General features: G+C 47.5%; 1 protein-coding gene across 23 annotated transcripts in view; it reads right to left on the minus strand.

The window, feature by feature from the left end:
* SEMA6D (semaphorin 6D) overlaps positions 1-21,709 on the minus strand; it is a 589,434-nt gene that overhangs the window by 16,145 nt on the left and 551,580 nt on the right. For 2 of the 23 annotated variants that reach the window (XM_072345124.1, XM_072345112.1), the window contains exon 1: positions 14,354-14,470. The exons of 20 other annotated variants lie outside the window; for them this stretch is intronic. The gene's annotated coding sequence lies outside the window, so the exon portion shown is untranslated. Of the gene's footprint in view, positions 1-14,353; positions 14,471-14,673; positions 14,743-21,709 lie in introns of those variants that run through there. One more of the 23 variants, XM_072345118.1, reaches the window with a different exon arrangement.

Below are 21,709 nucleotides of genomic sequence, written 5' to 3' on the forward strand. Positions count from 1 at the left end.
AATTGCAGAGATATTTTAGTGAGCAGAATTCAGCTACTCAAGTTGCAATTTGGGTAGGATGCAAGAAAACATCTCAAAGTGAAATGCGATCCGTAACAACCACAAGTGGTCTGGGCAGGGGTTATATTTCTCATTAGAAACCTGGCAAATGCAGTACTATTCCCTCCTCCAACCTTTTGGAAGCACTCATTCAGCCCTGATTCACAGGTCAGAGCTTTGAGTCATCACTCCAATGCCGTGCAGTTGCTGGAATCAGTTATTAAATGCGTTCTCTAAACAGAAAAAAAAAAAAAAAAATTAAAAAAAAAAGCCTTTCGATTTTAGTGTTACAATTGCTGTGAGATGCATCCATCGCCAGCACAAAGTGCCAGGCCTGATCCAGCAAAGCACTTAAGTATTAATCATTTAATAATTTGAAAAGCAATTAAAAAACCCCTTCATAACAACACTTAACCTTTTAGTAATGTTTACTTGGGTTGAGAAAACTGTATTTGTTAATTAATCCTACAGCTGGCAAGGGGCAAGGCTCCTTCCATCCACAGAGCTGCCGAGCTCTCTGAGTTCAGGTCAGACTGCGAGGAGACCAGCAGCAGTGCAGGCGCTGTTTGGTGAGGGCAGATGTGGCTGTGGGTGTTGTCTGAATGCCTGGCCATCACAGACTGACCTGAAAAGGAGCTTTCTCCCCTGTTAATGATATTCCTGTATCCCAGTCCACCCGTCCAGAACGGATGGGCTGAGCTCTCACTCAAGATTGATGAGCGCAGTGGTTAATAAACACTAATGATTCCTGGCACTTTCCCTCTGCTCCTCCTTGTCCTGACATGGCCTCTCCAGCTGAAGCATCTTGCATTAAATTACTAATGAGCAAACTTAAAACAAACTGGAATTAATAAAGTTAGTCAAATTAGTTCTTTCTTGTGAAAGCACATTTCAGTAAAGTCCTGCAGCACAGCAGCTCCCAGACACAATAACAGATCATTAATGGTTATATGGTCCCTTTTCTGAAGCAGACTCCAAATATCCGCCCCACTGCTGTCCCAGGGAGAGAAGAAGCAGGGAGGCACCTAACTGGTACATGCTGGGCAGGAACATCTATCCAGTGCCAAGTAAAAGCCCTCCCTGAAGCCTTGCTTTCTTAAGAGAATGAATGAATAGAAACAGGGACACAGCAAGATGGTCACCCAGCAATGGAAACTTGAGTTAGTATAGAAGATGAGGCAGTTCATGGCCACACAGGCTGACTCAAAGAGACCTTATCCTGGCTGCAAAATGCACACAGCCTGGAAGCTGTACAACTTCCGCTAGCATGAACATATAGTAGGAAGAGTTTCTTTATTCCCTCCTTCCTCCCAGCACCTCACCGAGGAAGAATTCAATGGGGCAACAAATTTGAAACTTGCATGTAATTTCCTTTACAAAAGCAAATACCGCCTTCTGGACTCAGAAGGTGGCTGAGGACAAAAGGGCAGTTTGTTGTGTATGGACCACTACAGCCATCACCCAAAAATACCACCGTCACAAAACCAGAAAGGAAACAGCCAAAACACCATGTATACCACAAGCGAGACTGTTCTCTCAGTTAGGGTCACTATCCAGTATGCTGTAATCCCAACTTTTAGTCCCTAGAAAACAAGGCAAACTTTCGTCAATGTCAAACCACAGGATGTGTTTCCCCTGAGACTGCATCGAGAACAGAAACAAACCCCAAAACTCTGAATATACACCAGATATGAACTGTGAGAACACAGAAGACGTGCTAACACTCATGTACAGAACTGGATGGGGTCAGCAGCCCATACCCAGCCAGGTCAGCACAGGTTTCCTTGATGTTTTGCTTATTAAAATATTATCAGAAAATGAACCACTACCCTGATTTCTAACACACAGACACAAAGGCACCTTCTTTAAGAGGCACTTAAATGCACCTTTTAGCTGGCTGGACACAAACTTTGCCACTGCAAAGATAATGAACTTGGAGAGCAGCTGTTCTGCAGATAATCAGAGAAGCCTTTGGAGCAGGGCTTTATGACAGCCAGGTGTATGCTTCTGGTACGCACAGATATGCTGGTGTGAAAGACATAATTTCTGTTTCAGTCAAACCTATTATGGAAGTCACTACTGTGGACTACAAATAACAAGTTAAGTATCTCTTTGGACCAGAAGAGTTGATTATGAAATGCTGGCAATCTCTACCCTCAAGAAAATGGAGCAAACAATAATACTCTGGGTCTGATTGTTTTTCCGCAGCCAGGATCCAGACCAGTCTTTAATTAATTTCTCTTATAAATTTAGAAATGCTAGGAAATAGTTCATGGCAAATGCAATCTTTTGGAAATTACCACGCTGTTATGCCTGTTCTGCAGCTGGGCAATTGAGGCGCAGACCAAGGCTGAATTTGTGACCAAGGCCAACAAGCAAGCAAAGCGCTCAAAGCACCTGAGCTGCTCTGGGTTGCAGAAGCTCTCCCTGCAGCACGGAAGAGTTGGCCATGGCCACCGAGGGAGGAAGGAAAGGAACAGATCGGAGACCTTCTGGCATCTGTTCTGTGCCACCACTCATCATGTCTGCAAATACAAAGGAGCAGAGGTAGTGATGTTAGCTGCTGGCACAAACCTATGCTGGTGCAGAGAGAGCAGCCTGAGTGAAACGAGCTTCAGGCTGAGTGCTGCTGGGCAAGAGGAAGGCCGGCAGTGGGCCCAGATACCCATGGACCCTATGCCTGGCACCCTTCAATCTCAGAAACGAGTCCCATCCTTCAACTCTGACTGGGGGAACCCAGAGGAGAAGGGTATCGCTTCTGTTAAAATATGAGCCCTTCCTTCAAACAATCACACACGAAGGGGAAGAGGCCGCTGTTCCCTGCCCATTAATCTCTGCAGCCTCTGACAAGGCGCGAGTGACACTCCATCAGTCAGCTCTGTGTGCGCTGCCACGTAGGAGGAGGGGGAAGGGAAAGGGCACTCAGCCAGCTGGAGAGAAGCTGCACAAAATAGCTTCAACCCAGACTGATGCAATATCTTCTATTTGCTCAAAACAAAATTATAAGTCTCCTTAACACAATAAATGTTTCGCAAAATGCTAAGCACAGATGGGAGCGTGGTATGGCAAATCCAGGCAGAAGTTTGAGATAGGTCAGAGTGGAAAATGTATCTTGAAAGTTACTTTTGGAGAAGTTGGTGAGGCACAAGAAAATAAGGCTGCAATAAAAAAACAAGCTGAAAAACAGACATGTAACACAAAGAGGCTTCAATGACTGCACTGCCTCCCTTCCCACAGGCTGGAACCAGGCTCCCAGGTGAGATGCAACACCTCCTTGGCACCCACAGCCATGTGCTAACAGTGATGCTGAGCACCGGGCAGAGCTGCTCTGTGAGCTTGGTCACGTTTGGAGACGTGGCTTCCCTCAGTCCCACAGGGCTGTGGGTGCTGACTAAGCAGGAAATCCCCACTGTCCTGCGCTCCTGACCCTGCATGAGAAGCTCCCTGCCGGTAGCTCCAATGGCACAAACCAGCCCTTCTGACATGGAACCTCTGCAAGCCTGAGCATGAGACCACTATGCCAGTAAGGCAGAAGTTACAGAGAAATCCTTCATTACTTCCTGCTCACAGGTGGCTCAGAAGTTTCTCCTATTAGTGCCCTGAGGCTTTCTGACCACAAACAAGAGCTCTGTTGGCCAGGTGAGAGCAAGTCACAGACAGCTCCTCTTGTAACCAGTCTGTCTCTGAATGGGAACCTACTAGTAATCAACTCCCTCCAAAACTTTTTTGTATCCCAACGACTAGTTAGGTTAAAATAATTAGCCTCAGGGCTTATCTTTGGATGCTCAGATTGCTCATGTGCTGAGAACCACAAGCTGCAAAGGGCCTGGTTCAGAATCTGGCCCTCACCAGGCTAGCAGAAGCACTGGCAGGGATTCATGCTTATGGGGGGGAGGCTCTGCAGGTGGCTTGCTGCTGATGGGACCTGCTCCCATGTGGGAGGAGGCACAGCCGGGCTCCCTGGTTCCCTGCTGGTGCTCTGCCTTGACCAGCAGTAGTAAGCACAGGCAGGCAGACTCTTGCTGAACTTGTCAAACGAGTCCAACTTTTTGGAAGATTAAACATTTAGCACAAAACACACAAACACGGTGCAGGCCTCCCGTGAAGCCCTGAGCCCTCTGCACACATGGGCACCATGGATGTGTCACATCCCTCAGCCAGGCAGGGCCCAAAGCACCCATAGCACTGCCACCCAAGGGCCTCGCAAGGCAAAGTGTGATGGTCATCAGAACAGGAAAATGCAGCAATGTTGTATGATCTGAGCCAAAATATATGACCAACACAGCCTAGGGTTGCATGGCTTGAACTCTACAGAAAGGGAGAAAAAATTCTGTCATCTCTCTATTTTTAGTTGCTCTATGTCTCACTGTGTCAAATTGCCTTTTGTTTACATGCCAGACAGCTCTATACATACAATGCAACAACAACAGCCTTATGAATCCATGTGGGTATGTAGGTGCAGGTATGTGAGGAGTAGGGGGGATCATTCTCCCATTTCAGGTCATATATACACACAGATTTTCTAATGATGCAATTGCAACTTGTTTTTTCAGATGTGTTCTCCTGTAAACATGTTTCTGTTGATGAAGGCTGACCTCAGTAATGTCCTGCAGGCACTGCTCGACACAAAGATTTAATGTACATTTAAATCTACAGACCTGCTATGATGTGGTAAATCCATATTGTGGAGCTTGGTGACAAATTGCTTCAGCTAATTATCAAATAACACAGGAAAATATTTGTGGTTGTAACAACAGAAGCACGATTAAATTATTACTGACGTCCCTTTAAAAACTTACAGCGCTGTTATGTATAAATAAATAGATAAGAAAAAAATGTTTCTGCCCTACAAAGGCACGCTCAGCTTGTAACCTGTGCTCTGCACCATCCGTACTTCTAACAACAGTCTGAACATCTGCAGCTCTGAAGAAAAATTTAGGATGTTTGGAGGTATGACATTAATTGAGCACAAAAGTGCAAATAGCAAGTGTGCTATTTTAAGATAACATGACTTCTTTTAAGGATTTCTGCATTAACACCTCTTGATCTGACTAAGTACAAAAAAAAAGTTTAATATTTAGCGATGAAACCTCACCACTGAGCATCACCGCTTTCATCTTAATTGCCTTATGGTATTGCTGGTTACACCTCAGTTGTTTGCAGGCTTTTAACATTACAGAAAGCACACCCCTCTTCTCTGAACAAGCTGACAACACTTGCAAAATGGATAGGGTGACTTTTAATGATGCAAATGCTTAGTGGCTGATTAGGTGCATGTTGAGGGCTAAATTCTCCTGCGATTAAAAATTTACTCAAATGCAAGATAGTTTCAGCAGGAAAGGAAATAAAATGCTGAGCAAACCATAAGTGATTGCTTCAATTATGTTTATTTTGAGTTAATTTTTGAGAGTGAATGTTAACTACTTTCCTTTACCAGGGTGATACAAAAGTCCTCCAGCTGCAAACAACCTTTGATTTCAGCTCATATCTACGGTCAGATCTGCTGTTGTGCAAAACTTCTGCAAGCACACGCTCCCTAGAAAGTGTGCTGGGCTTGAGCTGCAGGAGATGAAGCGCAGGCACTTCAGCTCATGCCCTGCTCTGGATTCACCACCTTAGCAGGCCTTGCGTTCCATCAATTCAAACTGCTTATGCCCAGCTGAGACCACCCGAGCAAAGGCTGCGTTTATTCACAGAAGTGTTCAAGGAGAGGTGCAGAGGAGAGGGATGCTAGGGTTTGTGCTGCACTCTCAGCACTGACTCTATTAATTCCAGTCTGTGGGCAGAACTGGCAACACAAGCTCCAACCCCAAAGCGCAGAATACAATGCCATCCCACTGGGGCAGGTGGCTTCAGCCCATCATGCAGGGTATGCTGCCAGCCCACAGTTGGGCATGGGGTGTCAGGCATTGTCTGTGTGCTTTTGAGTCTGAAATCTCGAGTTTATCCTGAAAACCAGAGATGTCTCAAACTGAGATGGCAAAGATCTCGTTACTTATAGCATGGACAGGCATGGATACAAAAACAAACAAAGCATCCCAACACAGCCTCAAACAGAACCCTAAACCTAGACCAAAGTATCTCCTGTTTCATCCTCTAAGAGTTCGCTACAAACATGGGAGAGAAGCAAGAACCCACTCTGCCCATAGGCCAATGTGATTTGAACAGCAAGGCTGCCACTCCTTTCAGCACCATTAGGCAGCACATGATAAGGCAGTGTTGAGACAGGTAGGAGCCGGTATGTGCAGGTGTGAGCACAGTGAAGGTCTCAGCCCTGATGTGCATGAGCACAGCAATGCCAAAGCTTCCTTCACACAGAGCAACTCCAGTGCTAGGCTCTCTAAGATATCCAACTAACAGGTCATGCCCCAGACAGTGCTGGCATCGACCTCACTCCAGAAAGCATCTCCTCCTCCCATCAGCACTCCCCATGTGGAGTGTTGCAGAGTTGCACCTCGCTGGGCACGGGGTTGCTGGCTCAAGCTGCTGGGCAAAGTAGCACAGCTCCCTTCAAAGAGATAGTAAATGGCTTCTGGAAAATGGGAGGGGAGAGCAAGACTATCAGCTGGCAAGAAACACATCAGAGCATCCTAAGCACCATGCTGGTATTATCAGTATGCTGGAGCAGCCAGCTAGCCCTGCCCACATGAATACTGCCTCTGGAGACCAGCGAACAGGGGGTTTTTAGCCAGTCTTGGTTTTTCTGCATGGACAATTCTGGTAGCTGGCCCCCCGGTTCCCTCTTTGTACATGCAGAGCATGTGCTTTGCCACTTTCCTGGCCACAATCAATTACGTGTACAAATGCAGGCATGGAAAACCAGAGGAAGCCTGAGCTCAAAGTTACGAGTACTATTATCTTGTTAAGCATTAAAGATTAACTCACATCAGTCAAAGGATGTGTTATGAAACGTCCTTCCCAGGCTGGAAAACAAATAAAGGGAGAGTTTTGTGTTTTCTCCCCTCAAAAGCAATTCAGCATTTAGAATAATTGTTTAAACTGCTGCTTTTATTTACTACAGTATCAAAATGCAGCCCCTTGCCACGTGACTCTTCATATTTTCATTTGAGATGCCGTGCAGAAACACATGGAAATCTGGTGAAGGCAAACCAATTTTAGAACATGTTCTGAGCAATTGTTTTGCAGCACTGCCCTACAGTATGAAGTCTCTTACATTTCTTAAATTGCCTAATCAAATGCAGACTCTGTTCCAGTCACGCTAAATTTTCACATAATGGCAGAAAAACACTTCTTTCCAGCCTAGCACCGAACAGTTGGATCACATTATTATATTCGCTGCTTTTGTAGTCTGTGAGCGAGCATCTGTAAGTGTATGCACAGACATGGGCACTGGTGGGGGAGAGCGGCTAGAGGGGTGCTGCTGCAAGCCTGGGGCAGCATGGGGGACTCCTGGAAAGAGGTCTGTGCACTGATGCTCGAGAGCACCGGGGGCATCACAGCAGGGCACTGGGGAGGGCTTGGTTTGCTTTTATTTACTTTAAAGTCAGAGGTATTACTGCAGGGTTCGAGCCAGCTTGACTCCTCACCTTACATTCAGTAGAAGTTATTAAATGGATATAAAAGCAGTCAGGTAACTTATCGCCCCGTTGCTGCTCCCTGACTCCTCTCTGACAGTTTGAGGTTGGAGGCTGCAGTGTGCAGCCACAGCTGTCCCGCTTTGGGCCTCACACTGTGACACATCCTTGTACCATATCACACCACTCCAGGTAAACCTCAGCCCCACAGAACTGCCTGCTTCCCATGGGAAGCTGCCAGCCCATGCCAGCCCTGGCACAGAACATGGTGCTGGCACCAGCCCTCTGTCCCCATCTTCTGCCTGAGCTGTATCACCCCATAGCAACATGCGTTGTCATATTTCTGCCACACTACTTCCAATGCTTGGGTTTGTAAGCCACAAATCAGTGCTTTAGAAGTTAAAAACACTAAATTATTTGTGTACTGCTCATGGAGCTTGAATCAAGGTCATAAGGAAATCTGTTGCAGATCAGGAAGGCTTTAGAACTCTCGATTACAGCATGCCCCCTCTCCCCTTCCATTCTGGCTTCCCAGGACCCCCAAGACAGCTACAAGGTTTCCCAAAACTCTTCTGTTATTCCTGGTAGCACTGGGCCAGTGCAAGAATGTAATTAAATGATCATATGTGAACCACACACAGTACACATCTGCAGGTCTGTTTTTCTCTCCAGCTGCACCAAGTACACTGAGGTTTGTGTTGGCATATTTTGCCATGTAAGACCACTGTTCAATCAAGAGTGGTGCTTGTTACATCTCCGGCAAGGATGAAAACCTGATGCTTTAGCAGGAGGAAAAGCCATAATCCACTCTCAAAGTAAAACCTGCGCCATGCTACAAAGAACAAAAATAATAATAAAATCTATCTATACCCTTGCAGGGAAGCAAATTAATCCCCAAAACATGGGATCTGAAATTTAGTTTGAGGTTATCATGAAGAAAAAACCATCTATACATTGCTAAAAATACCCACGTAGCACTCACTTCACGAGGAAACATGATTTGCTGAGCGAAAACAAATTACCGGCTTCTCAGTGTTAATCTTTGATAAACACGTGCTGGGTTTAAGAAACTGCCGTGGAGAGCAGAACTTTGTAAATTGAAAGAACCCATTCAACTCCGCAAGATGATTTTTTTACCCCTTATTACTCCTTTCATGAGACACCTGGGGACGTTGTTCGCACGCTGCTGACAGCTTTCACACCACTGCTTTTCCTCTTATCCTTACCCTTCCCTTCAGCACTTGTCTCTGGGCAGCAATACACCAAATATAGCTATATTTGCAAGGGGTGCCAACGCTGGCTCTTGGCCAAGTGTTTGAAAGTAAATGGCCCTCTTCTGCTTCTGCCTGGTAGCTTTGAGTCGCTTCTGTAGGACGCAGCCCCGAGCCACCAGGCACTGGGTACCCTGGTACTTAACACCTGGGTGCTGCACTGCACGGGGAACATGCTGAGCATTCATGACTCTTTCTTGCTTTTAGCCACTATTTCACTACCAGGCAGAGCCACAGCCTCCTTACTGACAGTAGACTTCATTCTAACACTATCTCGAATTTTAATCCTGGAGCCTTAAGTATACACAGAGGCTCCTGCAAGCTAAATACATGTGTAATTTTCTCTGCAGCCTCTAGAACCAGGGTTGTTGCGTGGTCCGATAGATGAACAACTGTTCACACACAGCATGGAAAGGGGTGCCCAAGGAAAGGGATATATAAACAGGGGCTGGAAATACCAGCAGGACAATGTTCTTCTGACCCCAAAGCACATCTGTCATGACAGACGTATACAGAAATAGCAGCAACACCTTCTGTCAGTGCTGCGAGGAGCCACCACTATCCTCGTCCCCCACCGGTGCTCACTGAAGTGCCTGGGAAGCACAGCAGTGGGACTGCAGGGAAAAGCCTCGTGTTCTGCAGCACGGCAAGACTGGGGGAAGGTCCTACACCCCTACCTGCCACCCCCCAGCAGGTGGCGTGGGCTGGCACCTTACTGCTGCTCAGAGAGCTGAGGCCCAGCTGTCGGGACCATTTGGCACGAGAGTGATGAACTATGCGGCTCATGTTAAGAAAAGCCTATTATCCCAGTAATAGCTGAGCTGAGTGACCAGCTGATCACCTCTCATCTCTGCCGAGGGTTTGCTCCCAGTACTGACAGCAAGTGCTGTGCTGCTGGTCTCCACGGCTTGCTTGTTCCCTTCACAGACAAGCAGCTCTGTTTGCTTCCCTGCTGCCCCCACACACTTGTGGAGCCCAGCAGTTCACACCAGCCAATTAATCCTCACTTGCAGCACAAACCCTCATCGAAGCCCTCCTTGCCTCTGACATCTGCCAGCATGCGCACCCCACACCAACACCAGCCTGGCTACTGAGTGTGCAGGTCGACTTGCAGCCCTGCCTGACAGCACCCATCTGCTGCTCATCCCTGCAACCATCCTTGTTGAGTAACAGGGTCCCTCCTTCTCATTCTGTGTTTGTCTGAGGTCTATCCAATTAGAAACCCAGGCTGGGATTTGGCTCTTGGACACAATGGCTAACAAAAATAACAGCAACAACAAACCTGTCTGCAAGAGGAGTATCTGTGTGCAAATGCGACCTCTGTAATGTTACCAAGGTCAGGCAGACCAAGGCCAATCTGCTGCGTGAGAATATAAATCAAAGCTGTCGAGGGACTGATTTCATTTACAAGGTTTGTAACCATTCTGGACAGAACAAATGTCATTTGCTTGCTTGAGCTCCTCCTCTTCCAGCCCATGTCCACCAGCCCCTCCTGCCTGGCAACACCTCCTGACCTCCTTTGCTCTTGAAGCAAGGCTCCCTCCTAGCAAGCAAGCTGTGGCTCACAGGGCAGGCAGTCAGGCAAGGCCAATTTGCTTAAATTATGCAAAAATTGCCACAAGAGAGATTAACACAGGACCATGAGGAGAAGTTACCTGCCACTTAGAGCTCAGGTCACCATTAAGCAATAAATCCCGCAACTTCTTCCCTATTTGCATTCATACATCTGCAAAACAGCCCAAGGAACTCATCTGTAGCAAGTCTTAGAGTCTGGGCACGGATCCTGTGAAATCACATGGTTTCCGTTGTGGAACTAAAAAGGCTTCTCCAAGAATGTGTGAAACACACAGCTGAAATCCTCCGAGTTCTCTGCCTGTTTGCGTGGCTAAGTTGAAGCCACAGGTTGTGTTTCCTCAGCTGGCAGCCCAGCCTGCAGGCTGAAGGAGCTGGTGCAGCCAGCAGGCTCCCTCAGGGTGAGCACCATCCCCTCTCACAACAGGTTGCAGCCTGTGTGCTGGGCTTAGGTGAGAAGGAGCCCTATGGCCACCTCCTTTCGCCACCCCAGCAACCATCTTGTGGCCTGTCCAGTTGTGCCCATGGAGTCTGGGTGCCGGCACAAAACGGCTCCCTGTTCTGGGTGTTAGCTTTAGTTACCATAGCCAGACAATGCTGCCAGTGGTGTGGAAGAAAAAATTGCTGTAGCCAGCTGTGCTGTTCACAGTTGGGTGGTTTCTGTGCAGCTCCAAATGGCTGTGGAGGCAGTAGGCTGTTGTGGCCAAGGACAGGGTGATGGATGGCCTGCACACACTGTCCAAGTGGGGAGAATGGCAGGAGTTCACTTCAGGGTTGTTAAAATGCTAATCTGGGTTACTTAACAAAGGCCGAAAGGCACCGAAGAGTTTGGGAAATCAGCACAATTCATACGTTATCTATGTATGTGAGCTGCAGCTATGAGCTCTGTGGTTGCACCAATGTTTGACTTTGGAAGTGGGACCACTCGACAGCATTCCTGTTTGGAGGAATTACAGTGAGCCCACCGTAATTACTGTCACACCACTGCCAGGGAAAGTGGGCATGGCACACAGAGCTCCTGGAAACAGCATCAGAAGGGCAACAGTACAATTTTTTGCTGCACATCTCCTCCATGTGACATGGGAACAAATCAGAACCTACTTTCTTTTGAACTCAAGGCTGGCAGCTATTCACAGAGCGAGTAACAACTTAATAAAATGGCTCAGACGAATTTCAGCGGTAACTGCAGTAGCTTATCTGATGCATAAGAAAAGGCATCATCTGTTCTAGCAGCAGTTTTGACGAAAGCAACATTTGAACTGTTTTAATTACACACAGAGCTGCTAAGACTGAAAATAACTTACACTAACCAATGCAAATAATATACCTTCCATCTTTTCTTAATTACTTATGGAGCAGATTACTACCTTTTCCAATGAAAAGACATCTGATTTTTCTTAACTGGAAATATTGGTAGGTTTAACGCACAAATATGTAATCAACCACCATCTCTATTCAGTAAGCAATGCAAACACACAGAGCATTCTCTGAAAAACACCAGAGCGCAACATAATTAAGCCCAACATTAGCTTGTACAAGCACAGAAGCTGCTCATTTAGCCGTTTCCTTTGTCTTACAAAGGCAGACCACAACCAGAGGGGTCCCTGTCACATCACTCACATGACACCTGATGAGAACTGGCCACCTCCACCCAGAACCTCCACTTGACTTCACATTTCTGCTTTTCAGAAGGAAGCACAACCAGAGCATTTCCATTTTGCATGGAAGCTCTGTGCAGCTAAATGAGCTTCACCCCACTTCAAGGAATGCTGAATCCTGTGCTAAGCGCTATGTTTCTAAGACAATAAAAAGATAACCATAATAACCAAGAGCTACAGTTAGTGCGTGACTGTCAGATGAGTTATTACAAACGCCTAACACATGCTCTGAAGGGAGCTTCTATGACTTCTTCTCTTTACCTCCACGTATCTCCCATGATGGGACCGATCAGATCGAAGACCCATTTAGTCAGAATTAATTGCATGTGTGATTAAGCATCCTATCTAACTGTGTGCTCCTCACAATTCTCCATCCAAGTCCCAGCAGCTCCCAGGGCTGAGTACTGACTGCAGCAGTGGAGCCCTTCAGGTGGCCCAGCAAAAGGGTGCGAGACTGAGCTGCAGGCACACAGCTGGTTGTGATGGGGCCACGGCTGTATTCCTGGCACACACACCTGCATCACACAAAGCACTGTTAGATGATGTTATCTTTGTTCTATCTCAACCATAAATGAGAGCAGGTACCAACAGAGCACAGGATGCGGGGAGGAGGGTGTCTGCTCGCTGGAACCGAAGATGCAGATGGAAGCGAGCAGCTTGTTAAGCAAACCAGTTCAGACCTCTGGGTTATGCTTTTTGGCTGTCCTTTTGGAGACCGAGCCGCATAATTCAGAATAGTAATAAATTCCAACTGCAAACTTTCTCTTCCTGTTTTCCAAACAACTGAGCTTTATGTTGCTTAATATAAAAAATGTTAAAGTTCATGGTTATGCAGAAAAAGAGTCGGAGCACTCCACTGGCAATTTGTATTTATCTAAGCCAGAGTAAATGTTTGTGCAGTATCTGCCAACACAACACAACGTGCCCATCGCTTACTACATTAAATGTGATTACATACGGCTTAATTTACTGAATAGTGACTTAAGCAGACTTTAGAGGTGCATAGAATTTTATGCTGTGAATAAAGCAGGGAGAAAAAAAAAAAAAGTCTATTCTCTTCTGCCACAAAAGTGATCGCAGGGATTTACAATGAACTTCCTGTTGGACTTGGAAGGAAAGAACCTCGGAACGTCCTCTGTGAAAGTATCTGTATGTGAGAGCCGTTCAGCAGCGCTAAGAGACAGCGGGAAGCTGTTCCCTCAAATACATTTAAGTGAATTTACAAGTGTTGAGAGAGAAACACAACCAGCTCGGGGCACAAAGGTACCCCCAGAAAGAGGCACGTTTTCCTCAAAGGAAATAACCACGGGAAGAATGCCACCCATTTACAGAGCCCTGAGCAGCGTTCCAGAGGAAGTTTGCTGTAATTCCTGCACATTACGTGTGAAATGTGTGCGTGTGTACACGGAGAAGCCACAATACCATCTGTACAGCAAGCACCACATATGTGAGCATGATGAACCATCAGAGCTGCTGCTACGCTCAACAGCCAATGTATTCCGAGCCACGCACGCATCTAAATACAAATGGCTCTGCACAGCGGGCCGAGATCTGCTCAGCTCCTCGCAGGGAAACGCTGTGCCACAGACATCACCCGGACCTGAAGTGAGAAACAACTCCACGACGGGAAGAGCCACTAATTGCAGACCAGCACGGCTCTGTATTCATGCTAACAAGTGGGATACCCGCCGGAACGACAGGATTTTCAACATGTCAGCCTAAAGCACACTTAATTGCATTTTCCAGCTTAGGAGACAAAAACGCAATGGAAATCATCCGAAAAGAAACAAAAAAAAGCAACCAGGAAAACAACCAGCGAAACCTTTAAAGCGCAGGGATAATATCCACCTGGAAATATCGGTGTGACCTTTAATATCCGTCCAGCGCTCACAAACAACAAAGCAGGCGTTCCCCCGGAGCCCGCACGCCGCCGCCCGGCCGCTGCCCGCGGAGCGCTGCCCGCTCCGGCACAAAGTTTCCGCGCTCCGTACCTGAGCGCCGCTTCCGCAGGAGCCGAGGACGGAGCGCGGCCGCCCCAGCCACGAGCGGGGACAATTCAGAACCGACTCTCGGGTTTGTTTCCCTCCGTACCAGATCGGAAAGCGGAGCGCAGCTCCCTCTGCCTCCCAGTGCCCGACAGCCGCCAGGAGCCCGTAAATCACCGCTCCCCACCGAGTCCCCGCCGCTGAGCCGCCCCGAGCTCCCCCGGCGATCTGCCGGGGACGGACCCGCGCCGTCGCTCCGTCCCCCCGCCCCGTGCCCGTCGCGGTGCCCATACCTGCCGCTGCCCGGGGCCACCGCCCGCCGGCGGGGCTGCCTCCTGCGCCCGCTGCCCCCCGCCGGCCGCCCCATCCCGGCTCTCCGCTCGCTGCCCAGCCAGCGCGGGGGCGGCGCGCCGCACAGAACCCACCCCTTCCCGCCCTCCTCCTGCCTTATTATTTTTTTTCCCCTGTTTCTCTCTCTTTTTTTTCCCTTTTCTCCTCCCTTTAATGTGTTTGTTTTCACCCGCCCCTCGCCGCGCCCAGCCTCGCTCCGCCTCCGCGCAAAGCCCGCGCCCCGCCGCCGACTCCCCGCCGCCCCGTCCCGAGCAGCCCTCACCGCTCCGGGGAGCGGCCCGGCGGCCCCCGGCCGAGCCCCGCGCAGAGCAGCGCCGTACGGGGGGCGGGGGCGGCCCTACCCCGGTACCGGCCCCGGCGCCGCCCCGGCTCCCGCCTCCGCCCGCCCCCGCCTCGGGCAGCGCCGGGCGCGCCCCGCTCACACCGCTGCCTACGGGCGGCCCCGCGGAGCTCCGCGCGATGTGCGCGCTCCGTCGGTCCGGCCCCGCGGCTCGGGCGGCCCGGGGGAACGGGCGGCGCAGACGGCGGAGGGGCGGCCGGAGCGTGGCCAGCTCTGCGCCTCGACACAGACGGTGCTTTCGTACTTCCAAAGCCATCGCTCGCAGAGCAATTTTGCAGCCTAATGAGACTCAGTTTTGCAGATGAGTACTTCGCGAGTGGTGGGGGGGAACGTCCTTGAAATGACATCCTTAAGCGCCCGTCCGAAATGCCCACATCTATTCCAGAAACAAAGGGCTGGATCCCAGACGTGAAGTCCGGGAAACAGCTGTCACACATCACATTCATTAGGGTTATGTTATTGTTGGGGGTGTTTTTTTCACGTGAAACGCTAATTAATTAAGGCTTAAAGGGCAACGAAATATATTTAAGTAACAGAAACCATCGCTGGGGGGGAGGGGAGGGTTGTCGGTCGTTCCCAGCCTGTGGGAGCCCCAGCCCTGTGCCCTGTGGGTTGCGTGGCACCGGGTGGCAGCGAGCGGCCCCTGCGGGCTCTGTGCTCCTTGCAGGGGGAGCGCTGCCTCTCGGGAACCGACTCCTCTGTGCGAGGGCGCCAGGATGCGGCCCATAGTAAATTCTCTTTAGAGATGGTGCCAACAAAATCTCAGCCATGGGAATAGGACGTTTTTGGCAAGTCCGTCCCTTGGCTGTTTCTCTCTGATGTTTCCTAGTGGTGACAGGCTAAAGGCGAGATCATTATGGGCTTCCTCACAGCAAACACAGCGCTGCTATGTTGCACCCCAAGTGCTGCTGCCTGGTTAAAGGTGCAAGGACTTGATTTTCTCCTTCTCAGACACAGCCCTCGTCTAAGAGCACGGACATTTGTACAGCATAGGAAAATGCTACGATAGAGGCTATTCACTGCATTGGGATCAGATTGCAACGTGAGGACAAAAAGGCTCAGAGCACAAATGTGACCACCCCTAAAAGAAGCACTTGGCTCCCAGAGCTGCTCAGTGCCTGTCCACGGCAGTCACCCCAGGCTGGGATCGGGGCTGCCGTCCCAACCTGCAGGATCTCTCTCCCACTGCCCGTCCCAGACATAGAGGTGAGATAAATATGATGCAGAGCATCGGATCACACCGCTGTGTGGCGAAGGCTTTTGATCTGAAGTACGGAGCTTTGGGATAGTCGAGCGTAGGCAGATGTACGCTGAAATTTTAACGATGGTGGTTTATTCCAGTTTCAAAACTTGCAGCACGGCTCGAGCCACTTTCTGTGGGGATTTAAAGTATGTGGCACTTATGGCGGGTGCCGGCAGGGAATTATACAGCCACAGGTTCTTAAGCACCAATACACGCAGACTCCTATTGATATGATAAACCATCAGTTACATGTGCCGCAAAGCTTCTTAAACCCTCATTGACACAACAGAGCACTATTGTGTCAATAGTGTGCAGATTAATGGGGTACTGTCAGCCCCTTTTAGGCCTTAACTTTCATTTATTCTAAAACTTGTTCTTCATTGTAACTCTTAACCTTTGGATTCTGCCAACACATTTCTTGTCACAAATATATTAATGGAATTAAAAGAAACCTGCCTTTTAAATGTTAATTACCCCTACAATGATTGATTTGTAAAAGAAGCACATCAGCGGAATCTAACAGCACAGTCACCTCCAGAAGGACTGAACCCAGAGTGGGGCCAGCAGTGCCTGAGAACCGTCCGGCTCCGGCCAGACTGTCTCTGGGTACTGAACTGTAAGGACGGCGCTCCCCAACCCCATCTCAGAAGTGTATCTTATGGATCATTCCTATAGTCTAAGGGATTTTTCACCCTCTAAGTGTTTTACAGACTTAAGCAACACTCATGTTCACAAATCTGAAAATGTAAGCAGAATATTCAAAATTTACATATAGATAGAAGAACCACCATCTGTTAGAACAACAAATTGAGATTTTGCTTCATTAAAACACAGATAATATAAAACTAACGTGTGCTTAAAGCAGGCATTTCATTCCACTTGAATTCCTCCATTGGGTTCATAGCCAAGACTGAGCTGGGCTGAGGAAGCACAGCCATTTGATAGCATCCCCCGTCACCAGGCAGCGGTGCGGTGGGAAGGGGCACGCTGCATGGGCTGGAGCAGCAGCTTGGGGAACTCTGCTCACATGGCATATCCCTAGGGCCAACCACACAGGATGGCACAGCCGGGTTCCCTTGGCCTGCTCCAGGGCTCAGTGGGTGACTCAGCACACTATTGCGGGCACTATGGCTCCTGAATGAAATTGAAACATATATTTTGAGGACCTATTCATTTAAGCTATGTCATTTCCAATAAAAACAGCGAATGTCAGTTCCAGAAGAATGGCCACATCACAGTAGTGGCAGAATGTGATGATGCTGTATCCTAAGAGTCATTACATTTTAGCTAACTGCTTTCCTCCTCCCTCCAGTTTCATCCCTCTAAAAGGCACCACATTGCAACACTGTGTATAGACATCTGCCCCCGCATGGCAGCGGACAGGGTAATTTACTGCAGGTTAGGCACTTCATTTCTGATGAATCAGATATGCACGGTTTTTATATGCACTGTCCTTAAATCTAAGCTGAAAGTGAGGCTGTTACGACTTACCTTGTCTGTAATTAATTTTGATAATAAAAGAGAGCAGAATTTATTTATTGTGAGTGTATAAAATTAGTTGGACAGTTTAAGATGCTATTCAATGAGTAATGCTCCCATTGCAGGGGTAAATATTGGTCTGCCTGATAATGTTGGTTTCTATTAACCATCCAAAAATGTTATGCTCATACAGCTCTGGAGCCTCAGTGCCTTCTCACTGTCAGGGGAGCCATTGCACACACAGGGCAAGCCTGTATAGTGTGTGAATAAATGCAGAATGATTTCCAAAGAAGCTGGCTTTTTGTCTCTGCTGCTTGGTAAAGAATACTTTGGATACTTTAGAACATAAATATGGAAAATATGAAGCTCGAGCTGTAATGTTTCACAGTGTATCACCAGAAGGAGGCTGAAGCCACACCAGCTGAAGCTGGTAGCTTGTTACGGTCTTCCACTATTAAGTTGCACAATGAAGAATGACACGAGAGTAACGCTCGCCTCCGTCAGATGGATGCCTACTGCTTTAGCAGTCATCTCCACAGACGTGTACTATAGCTATTGCCCTGTTTGTGGCCACTTATTCACCTCCATCTCCCATGGTTTAGATTCCAAGAAGATGGATCTTTTATCTGCCTGGACAGCATTCAGTTCCCTCTGTTCAGTCCCCCTAGCCCTTGTTGCATGGGAAATAAAGGTAAAAGCGGAGCCAGCCATTTTCCTTGCCCGAGTCCTGAGCTTGCAGCAGTATCAACACAAGTCAGAAGTGAGACATTTCAGAACGTTGTCGCTCATGATTTACACCAATTGGCTAAAAATAGCAAACTGCCAATGTAACGGGCCTGCGCTGTGTTGATACAGGCAAATAATTGGTTATAAGTCAAGTGCTGTATGAAGGTGGTAAGTGTAACAAAAGATGTCATAATTTTATCTCCGTAAATAGTATCCCATTCAGGTAGCACACAAGCATATTTCTTTACAATGCTTAAAGAAAAGAAAATAATTTTCTCATATTTTCCAAATGACGTGAAACCTCCTCTTCCACCCTTGCCAGCTCTCAGCAAATTACAGGAGGTGCTTTTAAGCGATTAGCATTTGGTAAAATATAGGTAGACACAGAACCATTTTATCACTTTCTTTCAGCATCTTTTTGCGCACTGTGTTGAGAGTTGTTTTTAAAGTATTTCTGACTGTCAAAACCTCAATTTTTACATCATTGTTCTCTCTGTTTTCTATCTTTCTAGCCTGCCTCCTCATTTAGGGGGATGTGTAGAAGCCTCAGGTGGAATGCCTGTCAGCTTGGAGGCGTAGTGATGATGTTCTGCTAGCGCCAATGGGCTGTGCACCCCAACTTGGCAACTTCATCCTGGCTTTGCACTGCATCAACATCTGCATGTGCTTCCACTCTTGTCATTTATCTTTCTGGCTGGTGGAAGAAATGGGTGCGCTGCAGTTCTGTGCGTACCCACAATCATCAGACATTAGTTTGCCTTGTGAAGCATACCAAGCACTATCTCGGTACCGAGTATTTGCATGATAAATCTAATAGCTGCTCTCAGTTCTTACTTAGGCAAAAGTCTGACTGAAATTCAATCCGCTGGCTCTCCAGTTCCACCATATCCATTGGGAGGCAAAGGAGGTACGCCAGTAATTGATAAAATAATTGGAAAATGAATAACTTTTTTCTGCTTTGGCAGCTCTGCATGGGTCACCCCACAGGGCTCATGCAGGCTGTGCCCTCATGGATGCAGGGTGGTGTAGGCTGGGAGCTCCTGCCCTGCTCCAGCTGTGGGGCTGCCAGAAGGAACCCTGCATAGCAAGGGCAAGGCACATGCATAATGCTCATAATGCGGTATCTTGCATATTTTACTACTTGAAATGTGCTTATAGTGAAATCTGGATGACTGGATGTCAAAGATAATAAAAGGGATTCGAGCAGGGAACAAAACTGGGCAGAGTCATGCTGTAAAACTGGTCTTTCCTGCCTGTAGGCTCTCCATCAGTCTTCACTTTGAAAAGCAAACTCTTTCAGGCCAACAATTCTGGCCATGTCACTTTTCTGCAGTGGTAAAATGTGACTAATTCCTGGCCTTTGCAAAAGAATAACCTTGTTAAAAAACATCCCAGAGAGGGTTGGGCTGTACTGGGCAGGGAACTGGGATTGGAGGAGCCCAGGTGAGGGCAATGCTGTGGTGTCCGCTGGGACCAGGTTTAGCACGGTGCGTGCTGCTGGGTCCTCAGCCCCTGCAATGTCTCCAGCAATCACTGAGAGCAAGAAAACTTCCTTTTCTTCCAATGATTAGCTTTTCAGTTAGGTATATTTCATCACCTATCATCTGATGGGGAATTCATTTCAAACATCTAAGGTAATATCAACAAAACACTGTAATTAGATTTAATGGCATACTTCCAAGATTAATAGGTGATCCTCCTCACAGCCTACAATTTTAATTTCCAAAATTTCATTTGTCATACAGCTACTCAGTCAGTACAGATTCACCATCTGCGGTGTTTACCTACACTTCTCTGCACTGCCTTTTCCAGGCACAGACGGCTGAAAAGACATATTAGCAACAAATCTATGCCCACAGCACATAATCGCAAGATGACAAGACACTTAATGCTATCTATATATAATTATATATAGCAACTTCTGCTACACAAAATCACTTTTCAATCCCATTTTAGAGGATTACCTAATCCTGTAATTGATTCTGTGTGATGAATCCCCCTTGTCCTATGGAGACCCAGTGACCTTCAGAACAGAAAAAGGCCCCAGAACATGCTACGGTTTCACTGTTATTTCTGTGTTAATTACCAGATAATGTAGGATAGGGACAGATTATAATTTTATTGTTTTATTTAACTGACTGGGCTCAGGCTTTAAGTGTTTTATGTCCTGGCTCAGAAGACACACTGCTCCATGTCTGTAAGAATGACCACAGGCGAGGCTGATCTTTTCTTTAAGGTAAATCAAATATTCCCTTAGAAATTTAGGCAATCCTGCAGGTTCTCAAACAGCTCAGAGCTACAGTAAAGTACTATCTACTGTAACTGTCACGTCCCCAAACTCGCAGTTAGTGGATGAGGCAATTGCTGACTGGTTATAAATACCAGCAGATTCATTTATCTATAGATTAGTATCACATTACTCATGCCAGAGTCCATAAAATCCAACATGAACCAGCTTGGCTCCATACATCAACAATCACAACCTACACAAAGGTAAGTCCACAGGAATCAGCTGATGATGGCCATGGAAGTTTCAGTATTGCAGAAAACAAGCAATTAGGCATGCGTGCATGTACAGACTCACGCAGACACGTCCGCAGACGCACACAAACCTTGCTCCTTCGCCGTCCCACCAAATATAACTCCACGGATTAAGGCCTTAAATATGACCCTAAGAATGTAATCCAGTACAGCCTGAATCTCCCTTGGGCAAGCCTGAGGTGGCTCCTTGGGCTGCCACAGCAAGCAGCTGTCCAGCATAACCCTGACTCAGGAGCCAAAAACCTGCCTCATTTGGGTGACAGTAAAACAGTTGTAAAGGATCAGACAGACATTTTCCATGTTTGATGTAGGGGGTTGCTTAGAAAATAGCTAACGCCAGTAATCACTAAAGATAGAAAGATAAACAAACTGCTTGTAAATTTGTATCTGTTTGAACTCCGAAATAAAACCTCGCCTCATTTCACTGACACATTCCTACCCAGAAGGAGCATAGACTCTCACCCTAGGTTTGAAAAAAGATGATCAAACTATTTACTTGTACCTCTATCACACATACAGAAAGTCTACAGCCCACACACCATCAGTGATGACAGAAGCTGCTGCCTTTGGCATGCTAACTTGAGTTTCTGTTCAGTGTCTGCCCCCTGACATCTCGGTAGCTGACTAACCTCGAATATTTTGTTTGTGGGTTTTGGGGTGCGTGCCATTACTATTTTTTTTCAACACTTCTAGCCTTATCTAACATTACAGTTTGTTTGGAGAGTGACTTCTAGCTTTGGTGAACCCTGGTGTTCCCTCCTGTGCACTGGCTGTGGGCTGTGAGGTCCTTTCTGCTGAGTGGCTGCAGCAGAGCCATCTGCAGGAGGGTTTGCTCCTCTCTGTTCTGTGCTTTGCAGGTTACTGCAGAAGAAAAAAAAATCTGCTTATGGAAGGTGAGTAAGTACAAACAAGATAAAGCACTTGTTATACTCTATACAACACATCATGAAAGCTAAGAGGCAGAAGTGA

This window comes from Excalfactoria chinensis, chromosome 10, assembly GCF_039878825.1.
Source record: "Excalfactoria chinensis isolate bCotChi1 chromosome 10, bCotChi1.hap2, whole genome shotgun sequence".
Classification (NCBI taxonomy): domain Eukaryota; kingdom Metazoa; phylum Chordata; class Aves; order Galliformes; family Phasianidae; genus Excalfactoria; species Excalfactoria chinensis.